This window comes from Schistocerca nitens, chromosome 2 (genome assembly GCF_023898315.1).
Source record: "Schistocerca nitens isolate TAMUIC-IGC-003100 chromosome 2, iqSchNite1.1, whole genome shotgun sequence".
Classification (NCBI taxonomy): domain Eukaryota; kingdom Metazoa; phylum Arthropoda; class Insecta; order Orthoptera; family Acrididae; genus Schistocerca; species Schistocerca nitens.
In genome coordinates, this window is record NC_064615.1 from 400,704,096 (window position 1) to 400,730,643 (window position 26,548).

General features: G+C 44.5%; 1 pseudogene; it reads left to right on the forward strand.

Moving 5' to 3' along the window:
• Positions 1–10,925: 10,925 nt before the first annotated feature.
• LOC126238634 (5S ribosomal RNA) lies at positions 10,926–11,043 on the forward strand (annotated as a pseudogene).
• Positions 11,044–26,548: the final 15,505 nt, after the last annotated feature.

Sequence of the window (26,548 nt, forward strand, 5' to 3'; positions counted from 1 at the left end):
ATAGATTACAGTTCTTCTTGAATTTGACAGGATTGTGGAACACATGAGGAAATAGCAGGATTTCTTACAAGGGAACCTCCCCATCGCACCCCCCTCAGATTTAGTTATAAGTTGGCACAGTGGATAGGCCTGAAAAACTGAACACAGATCAATCGAGAAAACAGGAAGAAGTTGTGTGGAACTATGAAAAAATAAGCAAAATGTACAAACTCAGTAGTCCATGCGCAAGATAGGCAACATCAAGGATAATGTGAGCTCAAGAGCGCCGTGGTCCCGTGGTTAGCGCGAGGGGCTGCAGAGGAAGAGGTCCTTGGTTCAAGTTTTCTACGGAGTGAAAAGTTTACTTTCTTTATTTTCGCAAATTTATGATCTGTCCGTTCTTTCATTGACGTCTCTGTTCACTGTAATAAGTTTAGTGTCTGTGTTTTGCGACCGCATCGCAAAACCGTGCGATTAGTAGACGAAAGGACGTGCCTCTCCAATGGGAACCGAAACATTTGATCGCAAGGTCATAGGTCAACCGATTCCTCCACAGGAAAACACGTCTGATATATTCTATACGAAACTGGTGACGGCATGTGCGTCACATGACAGGAATATGTTGTCGACCCACCTAACTTGTACACTTGGCGGATGGGTAAAAAGATTCTTCTACCTTGCCCGATTTAGGTTTTCTTGTGGATGTGATAATCACTCCCAAAAAAGTAATGAAAACAAAAGAGTTTGTCACATAAACTGAAAACAAAAAATTAAACTTTTTACTCGAGGAAAGAGTTGAACCAAGGACCTTTCGTTCCGCAGCTCCTCACGCTAACCACGGGACCACGACTCTCCTGAGCTCACATGATACTTAATGTTGCATATGTTACGCATGGAGTACTGAGTTTGTATATTTTGCTTATTTTATCATAGTTCTACACAACTTGTTCCTGTTTTCTCGATTGATCTGTGTTCAGTTTTTCAAGGCCTATCCACTGTGCCAACTTACAACTAAATCTGAGGGGGGTGCGATGGGGAGGTTCCCTTGTTAGTATCGTCCAAACTGTTGTATTTGAAGAAATCTGTAAAGAGTTCTCATGCAGTATTTATCGGTACGTAAGCAATTAAAGTGATTGTTAAGAAAAGCTAACAATCAAACCAAAATGTTGTCCAAGGATATTATATGAATTAGAACGCTAAAAAATATTATATTTGATTATTAGAGAATATTCATTTGCGTAGTGAGTTCGATATGAGCATTTCGATCAATGGGAAAATAGTTACCAGCTTTTTACTAGCTTGAAAATGGTAATATGGTAATACTCAGACGAGAAGAACAAGAAAATTAATCGTGAATTAAATGCCTCATAAACTAAATAACCCGCAGTAAAATTTATTTGTTTTCGTTTAAAATATACAGTATATAATGGACTTACGAAAATCTGTAGTTCATAAATAACGCTGACACACATTGTAGACACAGTACAAACAGAAGTCGCTAGATCGCAGGTCGATGGAAACTCTAGCAGAACCTAAGATTTTCTGAGTTCTGACTTCGCACCGTCCGTCCAAGAAGTTCCAAGAGTAATTTTATTCTTGGCATATAGGCGACGTCAGCGCAGTAACCAGGGTGGCAGCTTGAACTAACGAATGTAAACAACAGTTGTGCATCGGAGCAGTCAGTTGCGAACAGGCAATGTTCGGTAGTGAAAGTGCGATCGTAATATGTCAACGTTATTGTATCGTAATTGCAGTGGAGTACCATCTCTAAATCAAACGTTCAAAACATTCTCGAGAATGTCCTGAAGAGAAGAGTATGTGCAAAGACTGTCCTGCGCAATTGACTCCCGAACAAAAATGTCGACGCCTGGCGCGACTTGACTGAAATGCCAAACGTGGACAATCCTTTCCTGGAAAAAATCACGAGTGACCAGACTTCGTGTTATCAATACGAACATACCACACAAAGGACAAAGTGCAAAATTTCGCATGAATGGTCAACTCTTTGACGACGTAACAAGACGTTCATGACGATCTGACACGCGAGTCGAAAATGCCGGAAATGGAATTTTCTGGTTGTTTCACATGATTGTATGAACGATCTGTGTGTTTTATTCAAGTGAGGGGAGACTATACAGAACATATGAAGCATTAAAACTGCCAATATATTTTTTTTTATTAATTCAGTCTCGATATTTTTCAAACAGACGCAGCGAGCTGCTTAAGGCATTGGAGTAGTGCTAAAGCATAGCACTAGCTAAATCCAATTGTTCATTGAGCAGAATTAGGAGGCAATGAAGTTTCCTGTAGAGGATGTTAGTTTCAACATTTTGGAAGTTGGTTGTGTGGACCGAAACGAAACAAAAATGTGTAGTGAACTGGGCTCTAAAATGCATTCGTAATGAGCTGTGACCACCTCGAACAGCGTCGCGAGTCGATAGGTCGCGTCCGGTTTGCGAGTGGGCTTATCTTTGACCAGAGGTGATCGCTCGTAGTGATCTGAGACTCTGGCGGACGCACTTTTGGAAGTCGAGTCGGAAGGGGTGAGGTGGTGGTAGCAGGAAGAAAGTGGCTCTGTGTGCCCTGTGGCTGATACGTGGCTCGGGGTCGTGCTGACCGTTCTCGTAGCCTCCAGCTAGTCGCTGTACTGATCCATCGGGCACGCGCGGAGGAGACCACGTTAAGGGATCAGTTCGGCAGGACCGCGAGGAACCAAGAGATGACCGAGGGCAGCAGGCGGACCCAAGATGCCTAAGGGGTGCATTCTGCAGTAAGCGTCCAGTTCTAGGGGCTGTGACACTTGACATCTAGAGGGCTGGAGCAGTCTTCTGACGAGTCTCCAGTAAAGATACAGGGTGAATAAGTTTAGGAGTGGTTCTCTAGAAGTCAGCTGTCACGCGGTGTCCTTCCAAGTGCTGTTTTCACGTCGCGCAATTCCGCCTGCACATCCCTGGCTACAGCATACTTACCGCGTTTGCAGAGTGAACCTTTCTAGTGCCGAGCTGTTACTATTGACAGTGTAACACGTCTTCTCGTTTTGGTTAAACTGTATTTCTCACGAGGAAAGTCTTTCTGGTGCGTTTATTTGTTTATTTAACGCCTTCATCTTGATATGTGTTTATCAATGTATTTGGTGGTTCATGAATTTAACGAGTTTTATTGATTACCTTCGCGCCAAGCTTTTGAATATCACTATTCGCTTGTGATCGGCTGCGCGGGAACTACGTACTATGTAATTACCAGTAGCCGTTACTTGACCTACGGACGGCAAGAGTTGTTTGTGACTGTCATTTAGTATTCTTACCGGTTCCCGTTTCTTGAATTATCATTATGACAGATTCCTTAATGTAACCTGTAAGGAACTGGAGTTGGCATACCGCTGTTGCCTGACTGCGTGTACCTTTTCGCCTGTTTTTAAAATTATACTTTACGCGTGTTTTACAGGCAGCTAACCTGACTTGCTCGGACGAGCTGTTGTGAGGCGTCCCGCTTCGCGGTGACGTCAGAGCCTAAGTTGTTTAGGCACGTCCACTTCCAGAGTTGCCCCGGGAATTTATTATTTATCTTACGAAGTCTACTGCTCTCGGAATTAGATGTCTTATTCAGTCTATTTATTATTAATTCCTGCTTAATCTGTTGCGCGTCTTCACGAGATTAAATAATTTATTATTCAGCCATCGCTGCTCTTGAGATTAACTGTTCAGCTTAAATTTAAATGGCTTCTCCCATAATCTTAATGATCTTTATCAAGGTAGTTTCTCTTCCCTTTAGCCAAAAAAAGGAAATTCTTTAAGTGGATCTGTATTTTGAAGTAAATGGTATTCAGCGTTGTTTTAGTAACAAATGATGTTCAATCCCCACTCGCCCACTCCTTCCTCGTCCAAAACCAGTATGAGTAAGCTGGCACGGAACACTCGTGTTTATCTTCCCTACTGTGATATACTGGGTGATCAAAAAGTCAGTATAAATTTGAAAACTGAATAAATCACGGAATAATGTAGATAGAGAGGTACAAATTGACACACATGCTTGGAATGACTTGGGGTTTTATTAGAACCAAAAAAATAGAAAAGTTCAAAAATGTCCGACAGATGGCGCTTCATCTGATCAGAATAGCAATAGTCAGCATAACAAAGTAAGACAAAGCAAAGATAATGTTCTTTACAGGAAATGCCACCATCATTCCTTAACAATAGCTGTAGTCGAGGAATAATGTTGTGAACAGCACTGTAAAGCATGTCCGGAGCTATAGTGAGGCATTGGCGTCAGATGTTGTCTTTCAGCATCCCTAGAGATGTCGGTCGATCACGATACACTTGCGACTTCAGGTAACCCTAAAGCCAATAATCGCACGGATTGAGGTCTGGGGTCCTGGTAGGCCAAGCATGACGAAAGTGGCGGCTGAGCACACGATCATCACCAAACGACGAGCGCAAGTGATCTTTCACGCGTCTAGCAATATGGGGTGGAGCGCCATCCTGCATAAACATCGTACATTCCAGCAGGCTGGGGATGATGCGATTCTGTAACATATCGGCGTACCTCTCACCCGTCACGGTAGCAGTTACTGACGTTTTGCTGTCCAGCGCCAGCTGTCGGACATTTTGTGAACTTTGTTTTTTTTTTTTTTGTTCTAATAAAACCCCATGTCATTCCCAGCATGTGTGTCAATTTCTACCTTTCTATCTACATTATTCCGTGGTTTATTAAGTTTTCAAATTTATACTGACTTTTTGATCACCTTGTACATCTCTTCTACTGCAAACTCTTTGCTATTACGGAACACAGGCGCAGGTTTGGCTTTTCCATAGTTGACATACGATGGCAGGTGCATCCTCCATGTCACCCTTTGCCACTTGTGTGGTGAAAAGTTCCCAGTAGTTCTACAAGTTCTGTTTCTTTAGTAGTGGGAATTGGCGAGAAAGGCCGAATTTTGAAGCCTTCCAGCCCCATTTCAGTGGCTGCAGTCAGTTATTTTTCCAAGCTTCTTCATGCAAATGCGTTCTCATGGAATGCTGTCGAGCATCTGATTCTGTAGATGAGAAAGAGGCGAGGTTGAACTATGACTCTGACACACACTTTTCAAATATATTGACAGTGAAGCACACTTAATGGCTTTGTATCATCTTCGCAGTACAGGGCCGCTATGAACTTCTGTCTAGCCTCATCAATCTCATCAGCAGTAACACTGGAATGGCGGAACATCTCTACTGCTTTCTATAGGTCGTTTTTCCTCTCCAGTGCCTTGAGGAGTTTTAGTTTGCCTCTCCGAAAAGGCATGTAGGAACAGAACCTTGTCCTTCGATACTTGCGACAACTTAGGGGGCGGTATACCACGTCCTTTTTTCTGTCTTTGCTTGGCTCCATTATAAAAAGTTAGGGGGCAGTGTGGCTGAAGAGGACAGAATCGCAGCAAGGCTGGTGTCTTCCGCAACGTCAGTAGCAGTAGCTATAGTATCGGCTTAATATGGAAGTGCACACCCTTAAGTTGTGGAATCACTAAAAGAACTGGCGCTTTTTGTTTTGCCCGTTCGAGAGAAACAAATCTTTTGCCGTAGCTATTGAAATTGTTTGATTGAACGTGACAGTTGGTACAGTTCTTTTGATGGGTCTGGACAGCCGTTCCGCTGATTTCGTACTCCTGTCACTTGTCACATCAGGGTATTCATCAAACACAATCGTCACTTTTCTGTTATTCCAACCCTTGATTTGATTCCAAAAACTCATAAAAGAAATTCACACAGGCATCTTTTGGTTGTCGAACTGTATTATGATATACAGGACATAAAATCACGCCGACCGCAGTGGCCGAGCGGTTCTAGGCGCTTCAGTCTGGAACCGCGCGACCGCTACGGTCGCAGGTTCGAATCCTGCCTCGGGCATGGATGTGTGTGATGTCCTAATGGTAGTTAGGTTTAAGTAGTTCTAAATTCTAGGGGACTGATGACCTCCGCTGTTAAGTCCCATAGTGCTCAGAGCCATTTGGACCATAAAATCCCATTTGAGGCCTGCGATTATTTTTATGTTAATAATTGGCAACCAAAGCGTACAATCGCAATAAAGTCATGAGATGTTCAGTTGACTCTTTTATTAGAACATATTACGCGTTTCGGGATTACACCCTTCTTCAGACATCTGTTACAAAAAAGTACAAAATATAACTGAACAGCACACAACACGTCTCAAAGTTAAAGAAAATGAGATCTTGTTATATGAGTTGTTGTTGTTGTTGTTGTCTTCAGTCCTGAGACTGGTTTGATGCAGCTCTCCATGCTACTCTATCCTGTGCAAGCTTCTTCATCTCCCAGTACTTACTGCAACCTACATCCTTCTGAATCTGCTTAGTGTATTCATCTCTTGGTCTCCCTCTACGATTTTTACCCTCCACGCTGCCCTCCAATGCTAAATTTGTGATCCCTTGATGCCTCAAAACATGTCCTACCAACCGATCCCTTCTTCTAGTCAAGTTGTGCCACAAACTTCTCTTCTCCCCAATCCTATTCAATACCTCCTCATTAGTTACGTGATCTACCCACCTTATCTTCAGCATTCTTCTGTAGCACCACATTTCGAAAGCTTCTATTCTCTTCTTGTCCAAACTGGTTATCGTCCATGTTTCACTTCCATACATGGCTACACTCCATACAAATACTTTCAGAAACGACTTCCTGACACTTAAATCTATACTCGATGTTAACAAATTTCTCTTCTTCAGAAACGCTTTCCTTGCCATTGCCAGTCTACATTTTATATCCTCTCTACCTCGACCATCATCAGTTATTTTGCTCCCCAAATAGCAAAACTCCTTTACTACTTTAAGTGTCTCATTTCCTAATTTAATTCCCTCGGCATCACCCGACTTAATTCGACTACATTCCATTATCCTCGTTTTGCTTTTGTTGATGTTCATCTTATATCCTCCTTTCAAGACACTGTCCATTCCGTTCAACGGCTCTTCCAAGTCCTTTGCTGTCCCTGACAGAATTACAATGTCATCGGCGAACCTCAACGTTTTTATTTCTTCTCCATGGACTTTAATGCCTACTCCGAATTTTTGTTTTGTTTCCTTTACTGCTTGCTCAATATACAGATTGAATAACATCGGGGAGAGGCTACAACCCTGTCTCACTCCCTTCCCAATCGCTGCTTCCCTTTCATGCCCCTCGACTCTTAAAACTGCCATCTGGTTTCTGTACAAATTGTAAATAGCCTTTCGCTCCCTGTATTTTACCCCTGCCACCTTTAGAATATGAAAGAGAGTATTCCAGTCAACATTGTCAAAAGCTTTCTCTAAGTCTACAAAAGCTAGAAATGTAGGTTTGCCTTTCCTTAATCTATTTTCTAACATAAGTCATAGGGTCATTATTGCCTCACGTGTTCCAATATTTCTGCGGAATCCAAACTGATCTTCGCCGAGGTCGGCTTCTACCAGTTTTTCCATTCGTCTGTAAAGAATTCACGTTAGTATTTTGCATCTGTGACTTATTAAACTGATAGTTCGGTAATTTTCACATCTGTCAACACCTGCTTTCTTTGGGATGGGAATTATTATATTCTTCTTGAAGTCTGAGGGTATTTCGCCTGTCTCATACATCTTGCTCGCCAGATGGTAGAGGTTTGTCAGGACTGGCTCTCCCAAGGCCGTCAGTAGTTCCAATGGAATGTTGTCTACTCCCGGGGCCTTGTTTCACCTCAGGTCTTTCAGTGCTCTGTCAAACTCTTCACGCAGTATCGTATCTCCCATTTCATCATCATCTACATACTCTTCCCTTTCCATAATATTGTCCTCAAGTACATCGCCCTTGTATAGACCCTCTATATACTCCTTCCACCTTTCTGCTTTCCCTGTTTTGCTTAGAACTGGGTTTCCATCTGAGCTCTTGCTATTCATACAAATGGCTCTCTTTTCACCGAAGGTCTCTTTAATTTTCCTGTAGGCAGTATCTATCTTACCCCTAGTGAGACAAGCCTCTACATCATTACATTTCTCCTCGAGCCATCCCTGCTTAGCCATTTTGCACTTCCTGTCGATCTCATTTTTGAGACGTTTGTATTCCCTTTTGCCTGCTTCATTTACTGCATTTTTATATTTTCTCCTTTCATCAATTAAATTCAATATTTCTTCTGTTACCCAAGGATTTCTACTAGCCCTCGTCTTTTTACCTACTTGATCCTCTGCTGCCTTCACTACTTCATCCCTCAGAGCTACCCATTCTTCTTCTACTGTATTTCTTTCCCCCATTCCTGTCAATTGTTCCCTTATGCTCTCCCTGAAACTCTGTACAACCTCTGGTTTACTCAGTTTATTCAGGTCCCATCTCCTTAAATTCCCACCTTTTTGCAGTTTCTTCAGTTTTAATCTACAGTTCATAACCAATAGATTGTGGCCAGAGCCCACATCAGCTCCTGGAAATGTCTTACAATTTAAAACCTGGTTCCTAAATCTCTGTCTTACCATTATATAATCTATCTGATACTTTCTAGTATCTCCAGGATTCTTCCATGTATACAACCTTCTTTCATGATTCTTGAACCAAGTGTTAGCTATGATTAAGTTATGCTCTGTGCAAAATTCTACCAGACGGCTTCCTCTTTCATTTCTCTCCCCCAATCCATATTCACCCACTATATTTCCTTCTCTCCCTTTTCCTACTCTCGAATTCCAGTCACCCATGACTATTAAATTTTCGTCTCCCTTCACTACCTGAATAATTTCTTTTATCTCATCATACATTTCATCAATTTCTTCATCATCTGCAGAGCTAGTTGGCATATAAACTTGTACTACTGTAGTAGGCATGGGCTTCGTGTCTATCGTGGCCACAATAATGCGTTCACTATGCTGTTTGTAGTAGCTAACCCGCACTCCTATTTTTTTATTCATTATTAAACCTACTCCTGCATTACCCCTATTTGATTTTGTATTTATAACCCTGTATTCACCTGACCAAAAGTCTTGTTCCTCCTGCCACCGAACTTCACTAATTCCCACTATATCTAACTTTAACCTATCCATTTCCCTATTTAAATTTTCTAACCTACCTGCCCGATTAAGGGATCTGACATTCCACGCTCCGATCCGTAGAACGCCAGTTTTCTTTCTCCTGATAACGGCGTCCTCTTGAGTAGTCCCCGCCCGAAGATCCGAATGGGGGGACTATTTTACCTCCGGAATATTTTACCCAAGAAGACGCCATCATCATTTAACCATACAGTAAAGCTGCATGCCCTCGGGAAAAATTACGGCTGTAGTTTCCCCTTGCTTTCAGCCGTTCGCAGTACCAGCACAGCAAGGCCGTTTTGGTTAATGTTACAAGGCCAGATCAGTCAATCATCCAGACTGTTGCCCCTAGCCGGCCGAAGTGGCCGTGCGGTTAAAGGCGCTGCAGTCTGGAACCGCAAGACCGCTACGGTCGCAGGTTCGAATCCTGCCTCGGGCATGGATGTTTGTGATGTCCTTAGGTTAGTTAGGTTTAACTAGTTCTAAGTTCTAGGGGACTAATGACCTCAGCAGTTGAGTCCCATAGTGCTCAGAGCCATTTGAACCATTTGAACTGTTGCCCCTGCAACTACTGAAAAGGCTGCTGCCCCTCTTCAGCTACATACCACAAACTTCATCTCCTTCCTAACCAACCAGGCGTACAGCCTTGACAACTCAAAGAAAGTGTCGAATAACTGCCACACAAGCAGTCATGAAGTAGAGTGTATACTGACGCTAAACAAGTCAACTAGAAGCGAAGCGCACTCGGTAGGGGGCGCTGCATGGTCATGTGCTCCATGCCGTCACATGTAATTTAATAATAATATACTCAGCATGTAACATCTAACACGGTGTAAATACGACTAGCAACCGGAACACGTACACGTTAACACTAAAAGATTTTTTTTAATGTTTGAATAAACTCCATTTTTTTTACTTTGTCATACTATAGCTACAGCCAGTAGTGGCCTTAAGCACAACTCAAACCATTTGGCAATATAAAATGTATAAAAGGGGGGGGGGGGTTTCCTTCATGAATAAACCTTTCAGCTTTTCAAATCTCTAAAAGAATACCACGAAATTAAGTATAACCAACATTATCCGTCGTAAAAAATCCTGTGTTCAGCTCACGTATACAAACGTCTTAGGCGCCATCTGTTAAAGCCAACGGCAACCACATGGACGGCAGCCATCCGCCCATCAAACTACAGCCAGGTGATATTCATGGGCCATGATTGCCCAAATAGAAGCCTTCGAACAACAACTTAAACCCTCTACCGCATGGAAAAAAGTTTAATGGTTTTAATGGTGAGAGGAAGAACATTTTCATAAAATCCCAAAACACACACGTGCGCTATACCTCATACATTCCTTATGTAAACTAGTGGCACGACAATTGCCCCAGTCCTGCCTATGCTATCCGGATACTGGAGAGCTCTAGATTTAAAAAAAAAACACATTAAGAGTGTTAAAAGTTTTAAGTCCAAAATCAATAAAATAAACGTTTGCGCCACCAAGGACCACCAAATACACCACGGTGGTGAGCAAATCCGTATACGCCAACCTATCTACCCATCAAACTTTTCCCGTGTGACATTAAACTAGCCAACCACTCAACAAAAAACATCGCCTATCATAACGGTACGTGCACAGAGCAGCACCAGCACCTATAAAATACACTATCATACTTCTCATGAGGGGATAATAGACACCAAGTTCAAAATAGTATCCTTTCAAACAAGCCAAAAAACCAGTTGTTCCCACCGGAAGCATGTTCATTTAAGACTGGGTGGGCAGCGTGCTGTATACGCGCATAGATCTTCAGATCTTCAAGGTTATCTAAAATCTTCCCTTTTGGTTCTAAATGAAGAATCCTTAGGTTATCTTCTATCGGGGCCAGCTTATGGCCAGTCTCCCTCATATGGCACCATAGCCCACTATTATGTTCTCTAAAGCTTGTGACAAAGGCAACGGCCTTGCCGCAGTGGTTACACCGGTTCCCGTGAGATCACCGAAGTTAAGCGCTGTCGGGCGTGGTCGGCACTTGGATGGGTGACCATCCAGGCCGCCGTGCGCTGTTGCCATTTATTCGGGGTGCACTCAGCCTCGTGATGCCAATTCAGGAGCTACTCGACCGAATAGTAGCGGCTTCGGTAAAGAATACCATCTTACGACCGGGAGAGCGGTGTGTTGACCCCACGCCCCTCCTATCCGCATCCTCCACCGAAGATGACACGGCGGTCGGATGGTCCCGGTTCGCCACTCGTGGCCTGAAGACGGGTGCTAAACCTTGTGACAAAATCCCTACCCGTCTGTCCAATGTATGTCCCAGCACATCCTCCACATTTAATTTCGTATACACCGGATTGCTTAAACTTATCTGTTTTCACTTCTTCCTTATGTCGAAATATTTCCCCAACTTCTTCCTGGTATGGAAGCCTACGCGAACGCCAGCATTCCTGAAGGCTCTAGAGCATACTTGACTAGCATCTACATTAACGTTCAAGCATGCATTTCTCGTAATTTTTTTCACATTTTTGTCCAATCCCTGTACTAGACATAAGTACACGTCTATAACCTACATTACACAGACTTTCGCTTCGATACTGTCGTCACTTAAAACGGAGTGAACAAGGCATCGCTCACTACTTCCGTGCGCTGCATAACAATACATACTGTATCAGTATCTAGAAAACGTGACCACTCCATTACAGGAACGGCTGCATTTCTCACTCAGTTTTCTCAGGGTAGATTGCTGCTTTCAACCGCATCTCGCCCGCTTCACACTCACTCACTTCCCTGTTCCTGGGTTTCAGGGGCTGTTAAAGGCAGCCACTGAATGGGACGGAATGAGAAGCCCGCACGCGGCCTCGTTCGCCAGCTAATGGCACGGAGTTGCCGCACAGCTGCAGGAAACGCAGAAGCGCCGGGCCCGCTCCTGGTGGGCAAATCTTCCGGCCGGCGTTGGCTCAAGGAGAGAGATTGCATCTCGCGAGCATTGTTTAAGCAGGAGCGTTGAAATGTCGGTGGCCACGACCGCGAACGCCGCCCCAGCTCGCTCACTTTCCCTTTTTGAGCCACAGGCACCAGTGAGAAAAAAATTAGTCGCACGCTTGCAGTGGAAAAAGGGATCTGTTATCTGCTCTGGCCTCAAATTCGGTGCTACAACTTGTAACGGTTCTGCCGAACAAAGGTCAGTGCTACGTATCACGCTGGTTTCTACCCGGACAAGAAACTTAGTTTGCCTGTCTGGTTCACCGAAGGATTTCTAACTCAGCTGTTAACACTCACTCTTGAGCGAAGATTCGTCCTCGTATGTGCTACGAGGCCCAGTATGTCACCGCATATCGCAAAGGTGCACAGCAGGTGCAATTCCGTGACTAACTGGAGGAGGGCGCCTGGGTATTATTGTAAGCAATTTATCAGCAAAATTTTTTTGCGGAACGAGATGACTTAGTGTTCAACTGTCTGATGTTATCGGAAGGAGAGAGCTTGCAGCGCAGAAGTGAGCACTACAACTTTTTTTTTTTTTTTTTTTTTTTTTTTTTTGCAGAACCTTGTCATATACTTTCTACACAAAGCTGCTTCCTAAAAATAGGTGCAACATTTTTGTACGACGTGCAGGGCTAAGAAGTTCCAAAAGGATCTTTGAATGTATTTCGTTATGTTTCCAAATTATGTAGTGTGCACTGCAGTATTCTGTGTTGAAACATCTCCTTGTCAGAATTTTCCGACAACCATGAACTTACAGGGTGTTTCAAAAATGACCGGTATATTTGAAACGGCAATAAAAAATAACGAGCAGCGATAGAAATACACCGTTTGTTGCAATATGCTTGGGACAACAGTACATTTTCAGGCGGACAAACTTTCGAAATTACAGTAATTACAATTTTCAACAACAGATGGCGCTGCAAGTGATGTGAAAGATATAGAAGACAACGCAGTCTGTGGGTGCGCCATTCTGTACGTCGTCTTTCTGCTGTAAGCGTGTGCTGTTCACAACGTGCAAGTGTGCTGTAGACAACATGGTTTATTCCTTAGAACAGAGGATTTTTCTGGTGTTGGAATTCCACCGCCTAGAACACAGTGTTGTTGCAACAAGACGAAGTTTTCAACGGACGTTTAATGTAACCAAAGGACCGAAAAGCGATACAATAAAGGATCTGTTTGAAAAATTTCAACGGACTGGGAACGTGACGGATGAACGTGCTGGAAAGGTAGGGCGACCGCGTACGGCAACCACAGAGGGCAACGCGCAGCTAGTGCAGCAGGTGATCCAACAGCGGCCTCGGGTTTCCGTTCGCCGCGTTGCAGCTGCGGTCCAAATGACGCCAACGTCCACGTATCGTCTCATGCGCCAGAGTTTACACCTCTATCCATACAAAATTCAAACGCGGCAACCCCTCAGCGCCGCTACCATTGCTGCACGAGAGACATTCGCTAACGATATAGTGCACAGGATTGATGACGGCGATATGCATGTGGGCAGCATTTGGTTTACTGACGAAGCTTATTTTTACCTGGACGGCGTCGTCAATAAACAGAACTGGCGCATATGGGGAACCGAAAAGCCCCATGTTGCAATCCCATCGTCCCTGCATCCTCAAAAAGTACTGGTCTGGGCCGCCATTTCTTCCAAAGGAACCATTGGCCCATTTTTCAGATCCGAAACGATTACTGCATCACGCTATCTGGACATTCTTCGTGAATTTGTGGCGGTACAAACTGCCTTAGACGACACTGCGAACACCTCGTGGCTTATGCAAGATGGTGCCCGGCCACATCGCACGGCCGACGCCTTTAATTTCCTGAATGAATATTTCGATGATCGTGTGATTGCTTTGGACTATCCGAAACATTAAGGAGGCGGCGTGGATTGGCCTCCCTATTCGCCAGACATGAACCCCTGTGACTTCTTTCTGTGGGGACACTTGAAAGACCAGGTGTACCGCCAGAATCCAGAAACAATTGAACAGCTGAAGCAGTACATCTCATCTGCATGTGAAGCCATTCCGCCAGACACGTTGTCAAAGGTTTCGGGTAATTTCTTTCAGAGACTACGCCATATTATTGCTACGCATGGTGGATATGTGGAAAATATCGTACTATAGAGTTTCCCAGACCGCAGCGCCCTCTGTTGTTGAAAATTGTAACTACTGTAATTTCGAAAGTTTGTCTGCCTGAAAATGTACTGTTGTCCCAAGCATATTGCAACAAACGGTGTATTTCTATCGCTGCTCGTTTAGTTTTTATTGCCGTTTCAAATATACCGGTCATTTTTGAAACACCCTGTACATTGTAATGGTGAGCCATATCAACACAACCACTTGCTTAGTAAGATGTTGGTTCACCTTCTAAATGTAATACAGGATCTGTTCTACATGGCATGAATTCGGCGAGTCATTGGGAGGTTTCTGCAGATGCGTGGCAACAGGTGCCTACAAACATTTCACGTAAATTAAGGTTGTCTGCGGTGCGGAGGTTGGACCCGACAGCGCTCCAGATGTGTTCCATCGGGTTCAGATCAGGTGAATCTGGGTGCCATGATATCTATGTGAGTTTAATGTCATGCTCCTAAACCAATGTAGAATGATTATGGCCTTGTGACACGGACAGTTATGCTGGATCATGTCACCGCCGTCGACAAAGATGTCAAGCATGAAGGGACTCATAAGGGTGTTTCCGTAAGAGCGTGACAAAATATGACAGGACAGACAACCTGTGGTGGGAGAAGCCAGCTTAAGGAGATACAGAAGTAAACTTGCCTACAGACTTGCCTAGCATTACAATTTTCCATCTTATTCACAACTAACATGCGTACAAAATTACTCGTACTGTGCTTTTTATTTGCATATACATTCTTTATTTCCTGCAAGCAAACAACGGGGACGACCCTGATTACTAGGAAGTTATGATGCAGGTTTTGTTTACTTTACTTGTTTCAAATGGCTCTGAGCACTATGGGACTTAACTTCTGAGGTCATCAGTCCCCTAGAACGTAGAACTACTTAAACCTAACTAACCTAATGACATCACACACATCCATGCCCGAGGCAGGATTCGAACCTGCGACCGTAGCGGTCGCGCGGTTCCAGACTGTAGCGCCTAGAACCGCTCGGCCACTCCGGCCGGCTTACTTTACTTGTCCATAAGGTGGTTCTGTTCTGTCGTATTTACGTTGTCCCATGACAGAACATGCTATTAATCAACGACAGACCCATTCATTAATCAGTGATATTCAGAGACGTACAGTACAACACGATGGTACAGTACCGGTACAGTTTCTTAGAACTCACTTTTATGCACCTTGTGAACGGAAGAGTACGTTGCAATGCTCTCGCTGCTATAAATGCTGTACAGGGAACGATTTACTAACAGGCATCATCCGTCACGACGAGGGTTTATATTTGTCGATCGACGAATGCGAGGGACTGGTTCATTGGAAAGAAGGAACGAGGAACCTGGCAACATGAGGACCACTCGCACACCCGATTCTGACGAAGTGGTTTTGGAAAGTGTTGCAGCGGCCCCCACTACAAGTGCTCGTCGTGCTGCACGTGAAGTTGGCGCTGCACGTACTAGCGTGTGGCGAGTACTCCACGAACAAGAATTACACCCGTATCACCCACGAGTCCATGCAATGCTTGTGACTGACTTTGTACCAAGGGTCACATTGTGTCAGTGGCTGCTCCGACAATGGATTGATCGACAAGATTTGCTCCTAATCGTGCTGTTTACTGGCGAAGTCTCATTTCATCGTGATGGTATTTCGAACAGCAGGAACAGTGGTGTGTGGGCTGAAGAAAACCTTCACGCTGTAGTGGAGTGACACCATCAAGTACGTTTTGCTGTGAACATCTGGGCCGGAACTGTAGGTGACAATCTCATTGGGCCATACTCTCTATCTGGCCATCTGAATGGCCAACTGTACTTGAGGTTCGTGCAAAAAGTTCTACGTGAGTTGTTCGAGAACGTTCCCTTGGCTGTTCGTGAAAAGATGTGGATGCAAAATGACGGCGTACCGCCTCACTTCGGTGTGGGTGTCTACAACCACATCTATACCGTATTTCCCGGTCGCTGGGTTGAAGGGGAGATCCTATTCCATGGTCTGTGAGGTCACCTAACCTGAATCCCCTTGATTATTTTCTACGGGCATATCTAAAGTCACTTGTGAATGAAACTCCAGTGGATACGAAGATAGAATTAGTTGCCAGAACTGTAGGTGCCTGTCATGTAATTCGAAACACACCAGGCATGTTCATCAGAATGCGTCATAATCTTGTTCTCCGATGTTATGCTTGCATTGTAGTTGATGGCCGTCAGTTTCGGCACATTTTGTAAGATACTGTTCAAATAGTACGTTCATTGTGTCAGTTATGGTATTTGCAGCCAACTGTAGTTAATGTAAATAAAAAAGTACAAAGTAATGTGATTTAATTCTTGGTACTATCTTAAACTGGCTTCTCCGACCCCATGTTCTCTACCTCAAATTGCCTAGTGGAGCATCCTCTATGTTCAATTTTTGCACGCTCCAATGGAAACACCTCTTTATAGTTCGCAATAATATTGAATGATCTTGTAGTTCATAGCTACCATGGTGTCTGCAGGTTCCACCCCAGGTCCAGCGGAAGCCCAGGTAAATGAATGTCCCCCCATAGCATAATGACGACTCCACTGACCTGCAATCGCGAGGACGAGCAGTAATTTGCCTGGATGACGACGTATCCGAACAATACCATAGGTCTGGTGTAATAGAAAGCGTGATGCATTCGACCATGCGACACGTTTCTATTGATCTACGGTCCAATCTCGATGACACCCTGTCAACTAAGGTCGAAATTGACGATGTTGTTGGTTCAACGTGGAAACGCAGAGATTTCATTTGAAACGGAGATCCATGTTTCACAAAGCGCACTGAATGGTGTTTGTTCCTGCATCAGTACTGTACTCTGTCGTCAGATCTGTCACCAACTGCTCCCTACACTGCCTCAGAGAGCGCTTCAGGTCTCCATGTTCTATGATGAAGCGTGGACGCGTAACATCTTGCTGCCTACTTTTGATTTCAAGGCCCTTGAACTACGTTCAATAGCCGCTCAAAACAGTACCACACGAACTGCCGATCCGCTTCGCCATTTCAGTGATGTTCGTTTCCAGTCGCCGGGCCACAACAATCTGCCCTTCCTCAAAGTCGCCATGTCACTGGATTTTCCTGTTTGCGGCGAGAATGTTTCCCCATTTGTCTGTGATCCGCGTACACACTTTCCTTGGCATATAACGTGGCCACAACACCACCAGGCATTTGGTCTCTGCGTGTTGAATAAAATGGGGAGTAATTTAGTATCTCTTCCGGATGGTATCAGCAGTAGCGGAGGATCATTGATGCTGCAAGTGTCTAGCACGAAAGTCATCGTGGGTGGCCGCAAGAGAAGGGATAGGCTTTTCACATGGGCGGCGATGTTAACACGGTTATAAGTCGGTCTGTCGACAGCTTCACCTCTTGTTCCACGCTTTATAAAGTACATCGTCATATAACTTCGCCTACAACCATTCCGCTTTGTTTAGTGACTGTTTTTTACATCTACATCTACGTGATTACTCTGCTATTCACAATAAAGTGCCTGGCAGAGGGTTCAATGAACCACCTTCAAGCTGTCTCTCTACCGTTCCACTCTCGAACGGCACGCGGGAAAAACGAGCTCTTAAATTTTTCTGTGCGAGTCCTGATTTCTCTTATCGTGATGATCATTTCTCCCTATGTAGGTGGGTGCCAACAGAATGTTTTCGCAATCGGGGGAGAAAACTGGTGATTGAAATTTCATGAGAAGATCCCGTCGCAACGAAAAACGCCTTTGTTTTAATGATCACCACTCCAATTCACGTATCATGTCTGTGGCACTATCTCCCCTATTTCACAATAATAAAAAACAAGCTGCCTGTCTTTGAACTTTCTCAGTGTCACCCGTCAGTCCCACCTGATGCGGATCCCACACCGCACAGCAATACTCCAGAATACTGTGGAAAAGCGTGGTGTAAGCAGTCTGTTTAGTAGACCTGTTGCACCTTCTAAGTGTTCTGCCAATGAATCGCAGTCTTCGGTTTGCTCTACCCACAATATTATCTATGTTATCGTTCCAGTTTAGATTATTTGTAATTGTAATTTCTAAGTATTTAGTTGAATTTACAGCCTTCAGATTTGTATGACTTATCGTGTAGTCGAAATTTAGCTGATTTCTTTTAGTACTCATGTCAATAACTTTTCCTTATTCAGGGTCAATTGCCACTTTCGCATAATACAGATATCTTATCTAAATCATTTTGAAAGTCGTTCTGATCATCTGATGACTTTACAAGACGGTAAATGACAGCATCATCTGCAAACAATCTAAGACGGCTACTCAGATTGTCTCCTATGTCGTTAATATACACTCCTGGAAATTGAAATAAGAACACCGTGAATTCATTGTCCCAGGAAGGGGAAACTTTATTGACACATTCCTGGGGTCAGATACATCACATGATCACACTGACAGAACCACAGGCACATAGACACAGGCAACAGAGCATGCACAATGTCGGCACTAGTACAGTGTATATCCACCTTTCGCAGCAATGCAGGCTGCTATTCTCCCATGGAGACGATCGTAGAGATGCTGGATGTAGTCCTGTGGAACGGCTTGCCATGCCATTTCCACCTGGCGCCTCAGTTGGACCAGCGTTCGTGCTGGACGTGCAGACCGCGTGAGACGACGCTTCATCCAGTCCCAAACATGCTCAATGGGGGACAGATCCGGAGATCTTGCTGGCCAGGGTAGTTGACTTACACCTTCTAGAGCACGTTGGGTGGCACGGGATACATGCGGACGTGCATTGTCCTGTTGGAACAGCAAGTTCCCTTGCCGGTCTAGGAATGGTAGAACGATGGGTTCGATGATGGTTTGGATGTACCGTGCACTATTCAGTGTCCCCTCGACGATCACCAGTGGTGTACGGCCAGTGTAGGAGATCGCTCCCCTCACCATGATGCCGGGTGTTGGCCCTGTGTGCCTCGGTCGTATGCAGTCCTGATTGTGGCGCTCACCTGCACGGCGCCAAACACGCATACGACCATCATTGGCACCAAGGCAGAAGCGACTCTCATCGCTGAAGACGACACGTCTCCATTCGTCCCTCCATTCACGCCTGTCGCGACACCACTGGAGGCGGGCTGCACGATGTTGGGGCGTGAGCGGAAGACGGCCTAACGGTGTGCGGGACCGTAGCCCAGCTTCATGGAGACGGTTGCGAATGGTCCTCGCCGATACCCCAGGAGCAACAGTGTCCCTAATTTGCTGGGAAGTGGCGGTGCGGTCCCCTACGGCACTGCGTAGGATCCTACGGTCTTGGCGTGCATCCGTGCGTCGCTGCGGTCCGGTCCCAGGTCGACGGGCACGTGCTCCTTCCGCCGACCACTGGCGACAACATCGATGTACTGTGGAGACCTCACGCCCCACGTGTTGAGCAATTCGGCGGTACGTCCACCCGGCCTCCCGCATGCCCACTATACGCCCTCGCTCAAAGTCCGTCAACTGCACATACGGTTCACGTCCACGCTGTCGCGGCATGCTACCAGTGTTAAAGACTGCGATGGAGCTCCGTATGCCACGGCAAACTGGCTGACACTGACGGCGGCGGTGCACAAATGCTGCGCAGCTAGCGCCATTCGACGGCCAACACCGCGTTTCCTGGTGTGTCCGCTGTGCCGTGCGTGTGATCATTGCTTGTACAGCCCTCTCGCAGTGTCCGGAGCAAGTATGGTGGGTCTGACACACCGGTGTCAATGTGTTCTTTTTTCCATTTCCAGGAGTGTAGATCAGGAACAATAGAGGGCCTATAACACTTCCTTGGGGAACGCCGGATATTACTTCTCTTTTACTCGATGACTTTCTATTACTACGAACTGTGACCTTTCTGACAGGAAATCACGAATCCAGTGGAACAACTGAGGCGATACTCCGTAGGCACGCAGTTTGGTTAGAAGACGCTTGTGAGAAACGGTGTCGAAAACCTTCTGGAAATCTAAAAAAATGGAATCAGTTTGACATCCCCTGTCGATAGCACTCATTACTTCATGAGTATAAAGAGCTAATTGTGTTTCACAAGAATGATATTTTCTGAAACCGTGCTGACTATGTGTCAATAAATCGTTTTCTTCGAGGTACTTCATAATGTTGGAATACAGTATATGTTGGAAAACCCTACTGCAAATCGACGTTAGTGATGTAGGCCTGTAATTCAGCGGATTACTCCTACTTCCCTGTTTGGATTTTGGATGTGACTTGAGCTATTTTCCAGTCTTTAGGTACGTATCTTTATGTGAGCGAGTGGTTGTATATAATTGCTAAATAGGGAGCTATTTTGTCGGCATACTCTGAGAGGAACCTGACTGGTACACAATCTGGACCGGAGGCCTTGCCTTTATTAAATGATTTAAGCTGCTTCGTTACTCCGAGGATATCTACTTCTATGTTTCTCATCTTGGCAGTTATTCTTGATAGGAATTCAGGAATATTCACTTCGTCTTCTTTGGTGAAGGAGTTTCGGAAAACCGTGTTTAATAATTCTGCTTTAGTGGGACTGTCATCAGTCACTTCACCGTTCACAGTGAAGGTATTGATTGCGTTTCCACTGTTGGTATACGTCCAATGCACAGCTAACGGCGACTCTTGCTCTTTTTATGATTTACGCTGTCGTATCGGGAGCGGAGAGAAAACAAATCCTCAAAACAAGAAAGCATCTCTCAAAGATTAGCCAGTATTTCAGCCTTCAGCCCGGCAGTTATGGACTGACTAACGTTTGCCTCTGTAACAAACCTATTCATTGTGTCTGTCCAATCTTTTGCTAACTATAGTTTGCTTATAGTTCTACCCTCCCATTCACCTCTGCACTACTACTTGCGAAATTTGACGTTAATGGGCTATGGTATCAGAAGATCGATGCTAGTGCTTTTGTAACAGCACTTGCAGTGCCTCTGCTGGGCTCTTGACCGTATAGGGTGGACCCTAGACTACTGGGAAGTCGTAGCCTGGTCGGATGACTCCCGATTTGCGTTGGTATGAGCGGATGGTAGGGTTAGAGTGGCGCAGGCCCCACAAACTCATGGACCCAAATTGTCAACAAGGCACTGTGCAACCTAGTGGTGGCTGCATAATGGTGTGAGCTGCGGTGACGTAAAACGGACTGGGTGCTCTGGTCAAACGGAACCGATCATTGACTGGAAATGGCTGCGTTCGTCTACTTGGAGACCATTTGCAGCCATTCATACTCTTCATGTTCTCAAACAATGATGGAATTTTTGTGGATGACAATACGCCACGTCCTCGGGCCGCAATTGTTCTCGTTTGGTTTGCTGAATATTCTGAATAATTTGAGTGAATGATCTGACCAACCATCGAACGTTTATGGGACGTGTTAGAGACGTCAGTTCGTTCACCTGTTCCTGCACAGAAAACACATTCGTAATCATGGATGGCTATAGAGGCAACGTGGCTCAGTGTTTCTGCAGTGGACTTCCAACGACTTGTTGAGTTAATGCCACGTAGAGGGGCTACACTAAGCTAGGTGGAAAGAGGTCAGACAGATATTAGGAGGTATCCAACGACTTTTGTTACCTCAGTGTATGTCAGTAAGAGGAGAAATCTCTGCCTATAAACGTTAAAAACCAAGCTTCCACGACCAACCTCATTGCCAATGAGAACGTATCTCTGTGCTGGCTATCAATCGCATCTATTTAATGAATGTAAAATATCTCATCGATTAAATCACAGATGCTTTATCATCGTGAAAGCGCATTCCCGCATAACTCAAAAGACATGTTACACCATATCAATTGATTATTACAATACGCTGCTATATTACTATGAGAGTTGTTACTACGATTGTAATATTGACATCAAATGAATTTAAGGTACTATAGGACTTGCAATTGAAACAAATGAGCCCTCGGTCACAATTTTTTAGTCTTATTAACCAGGTTTCAACACTTATAAGAGTGCCTTCATCAGAATTTAGACATTTAAAGTGGTCCATAACATAATTACAATTTTTGTGAAGCAAAATTTCTTATATAGCCCCAGGGGCTTCAGCTAGAAGTACGCGGGTGGCGACCGCGGGGACCCGAGCTGAGTCTGACATTGCTTCCACTTACTTGTGTCAGACTCCTTCTTTCTCCTTCCCTGTCGGCCTCCCTTGGCCAACTCTTGCTTTTTCGACCCCAGCGGTATTAGGTTTCGAGGCTCGAGGGCGTCTTTCCAATTTTCTTATTCCTTCCTATAACCCAACTCCTGAGGGGAGCCCACCCCTTAAGAAAAGCCAGCAGTCCTGTGAGCTGTGAGGGTAACACCGCAGGTTGGACGGGAGGCCAGCACCCTCTCTCCGTAAAACATTAAACATGCTTTCAAGTCTACAAGTAAGCCTCGAAACATTACTGACAAAAATAGACGACGTCAATGGCAAAGAAACGGTATACGATTTGGAACGTGGAATGTAAGGAGTCTGTACAAGACAGGAGCTGCAATCAGTGTGGTCAAGGAAATTCAAAGGTACGAACTAGACCTAGTTGCACTGCAAGAAATCCGGTGGGACGATGCCGGGAGCATTGATGTTGAAAACTGTACAATTCTGTATGGAGCCTGTAAACGAGGTCATCTGTTAGGCACTGGTTTCTGCGTCAGTAAGACGTTGGCCACTAATGTTTCAGAATTCGTTTCAGTCAACCCAGGAATATCTGTTCTAACACTGGAAGTAAAGCATATTAAGGCGACTTTTGTGAACTGTCATGCTCCCACAGAGGAGAGCGAATGTGAAGTGAAAGACGAGTTCTAAGCACAGCTAGAGGCAGTGATGGACGCTATACCAAATGGTCACCTGAGGATCCTCCTTGGTGATATGAATGCCAAGGTTGGGAAAGAACGAATATTCCAAGACACAACAGGTAGGCACAGTCTACACAACCTAAGCAATGACGATGGAGTTAGGTTCATCAGCTTCGCTACATCATTAGGGTTGTTCATCTCCAGCACAAACTTCCAGCGGAAAAACATACATAAAGGAACCTGGGTATCACCAGATGGGAGAACTGTAAATCAAATAGACCATGTTGCCGTTGATCTCAGAGCCAAGAGATGGGTGTTAGACGTTAAGACAGCGCGGGGTGCCGAAGGTGGGAGTGATCATTTCCTGGTCAGAGGCCATTTAAACATACAGTGTAAAGGAAGAACGGGGCCTAAGTTAAAAAGAGTGGAAAGGTACCATGTGGAGAAACTAAAAGATGAGGCAACGAAGACCAGATACCAGTTGCAACTTAGTAACCGCTTTGAAGCACTCAGTGAAGGACCTCGAACTTATGTGGGGAAACATCCAGAGCTCAGTTAGGGATACAGCAAAGGAAACACTCATGGGAAACCAGTGGGCAAGAAGATCTGGTTTGGAAAGGAATGTGCAGATGCCCTGGAAAGGAGAAAGGAAGCCAGGAACAAATGGCTGAAGGGGACAAATCTGGCATAGGCCAAAGCACAATTTGAGGAGGTCCGAAAGACTACACAAGCAATTCTGAGAAGAGCAAAGAGGAAATACATAAGGAATATCATCACTGAAGCAGAAAACGACTTCAGAGGACAAAAGACGAGGGAAATGTTTCTGAGGGTGAAGTACCTCTGCAAAGGTCACCAGGCCAAGCAGAAATTTGTCAAAGATTCCCGTGATAAGATCCTGACGAACAATAGGGACATAGCTGAGAGATGGAAAGAGTACTTTCGACAGCTGCTAAATTGTGATGAACCCGAACTGCAGTTTGATTTCCAGTACCCAATTACAGCCGATGCAGACTATCCCCCACCTACCTTGGATGAGATAAAAACCAGAATCAGACACCTTAAACAGAATAAGAGTCCAGGTCAAGATGGAATACAGGCTGAAATGATCCTGGCAGGAGGAGAGAAACTTGCAGAAAAAATACACCGACTGATACAGGCAATATGGACCAAAGAAGAACTACCAGGAGAATGGAAAACAGCTCTGATTTGTCCAATACATAAGAAGGGCGACAAACTGAAATGTGACAACTATCGAGGAATCGTCCTGCTTAACGTCTGCTATAAGATCCTGTCCAATTGCCTCATACATAGAATTCAGCCAGTGGCAGAATCGGTGATTCGGGAGTACCGGGGAGGTTTCCGGCCAGGACGGTCAACAGTAGATCACATCTTCAGTCTCCGGCAGCTCACTGAGAAACTGGGTGAATATGGTAAAGATTTGCAGATTTTATTCGTTGATTTTAAGAAGGCCTATGATTACATACATCGTAAGAGCCTGCTCAACTGTTTAAGGGAGTTTGGCATAGCAGAGAAACTCATCAATCTGATAAAGGTCTGTCTGAACGAGACACATGCAAAGGTGAAGATGGGAAATCGCGTAACTGAGGAATTTGAAATTGTGACAGGACTCAGGCAAGGAGATGGGTTGTCCCCTATCCTGTTCAACTTTGCCCTCGAGAAGATCATACGCGAGACCTTCAAAGAGAACGAAGGGATTGAAATCGAAGGAAAGAGACTGGCATACTTAGCCTATGCAGACGACATCTGTTCACTCTCTAGATCGGAAGAGGAGTTGGAGCAAATGACCAAAGCACTAAAGGAGGCTGCCAGCAAATTTGGGCTAAACATAAACGAAGCTAAGACAGAGTACCTCGTTATGACACGTGGTCATTGTCAGACTGCTGATCATCTACAAGCACTGCAGGTTGGGGACCATTCCTACAAGAGAGTGCAAGAATTCAAATACTAGGGGCACTTTTCACTGAGAACTCGTCATGTGAAGCAGAGATCAATGCCAGAATACAAGCAGGAAACCGATCTTACCACAGCCTAGCATAACTGCTTCGGTCCAAATCTCTCTCCAGACAGTTCAAGATTCGACTGTACAAAACCCTGATCCAGCCTGTTGTTCTATATGGCTGTGAGACATGGAGTATCCGGAAACAGGACTTCCATAAGCTCCTTGTCTTTGAGAGAAAAGTGCTTCGGAAGATCTTCGGTCCGGTTCTGGATGCAGATACAGGGGAATGGAGGATCAGATACAACCAAGAGCTTGAGGAACTATACCAGCAGCCCAACATAGCAGGAGCTGTCAAAGCCAAACGAATGCAGTGGGCCGGCCATGTGGCCCGGATGGAGGATCACAGATGGCCTCGGAAGCTCCTGGATTTCACACCTACAGGAGAGAGACCGCCAGGGAGACCCAAGAAGCGTTGGAGGGATGGACTCCATGAAGATTTAAAACAAATGTCAATAGATGTGGACGAATGGCGGATAGCAGCAATGGACAGAATACAGTGGATGAGGAAACTTGTAGATGCGTGCGGTCCACTGGGTCTGATCACGTAGTAGTAGTAGTAAAATTTCTTATATAAAAAAGTACTAACAATACATATCGGAGACAGTACTTACATGTCACGTATAAAATAAATAACAGGCCAGAAGGGCTTAAGTCAAAAAATATTTAAAAGGAATGTGTGAAGGCGAGCCTCTAAGGGCTGCTCATACCTGTACAGCCAAAGGTTGCAACGGACTTAGGCGCCCGCGTTAACAAGTGTGGCAGGAGAACATGACGTTGCGGCGAGAGCGCCATCTAGTAGCCGCAGGTACAACTTGGCTATTTAACATTCAAATGTATACAGGCGGAAATGATAATGAATATAGTTCAGTACATAATGTAAAAGGCAATATTTTGTTTAACAGTGACATTTTGTCTACATCAGATTTTAGAAGTACAGTTTGAAGCATAATGACGTCATTATAGAAAATACAGAAACGGCTGTAGAAAACAATACAACATGAAATACAGCCCACAAACATTTTAATAAATGAAAAATTATGAGATGACGTAGATGGAAAAAAAAAGCATTTCGGTGAACTGCACGAGTAAACCCCAAATTAAATGTCAAGTAACGGCTTTATACCGTTGAACAAATATTTGTTACGCAACTGCAGCTGCTCATTAAGAATGAGGCTATCATTTCGAGAAATATGTTTAAAAATCTCTAATTCTTCAAGAATATCTAATCTATGCCAACTCTTCTCGGTGTGCAAGATGTTGATATCGGAAATAGCTTTAGGCGCGCGACCTGTAATCATAAGATGGTCAGCAAAAGACGAATTTTGGGGGCTAGTGCCTTTTTTTCTTAAAAGGTGTTCTTTATATCTGGTTTTAAAGGCACTTCCTGTTTGTCCTATGCAGTAAGAAGAGCAGGTATCGCAGAAAATCTTATAGAGACCAGAACTTTTTAAAGGGAAACGAATCGATTTTAAATTATGAATGAAGGTTTTTTTTTTTTCAAGTTATTATTGGTAGAAAATGCAAGGCTGCAGTTGTATTTATTACTTAGAAGAAGTTGTATCTGATTGGAGATGAGATTTTATTTTCTTCTGTTGTAAGCCTCAAGTCAAGAAAGTTTATTTGGTGGGCCTCGTTTTCAAGTTCGATGGCGAAAGATATTTTCTCATGAAGTTTGTAACACTACGCTACTGCGTACGATACTTATTAAAGCCTGCA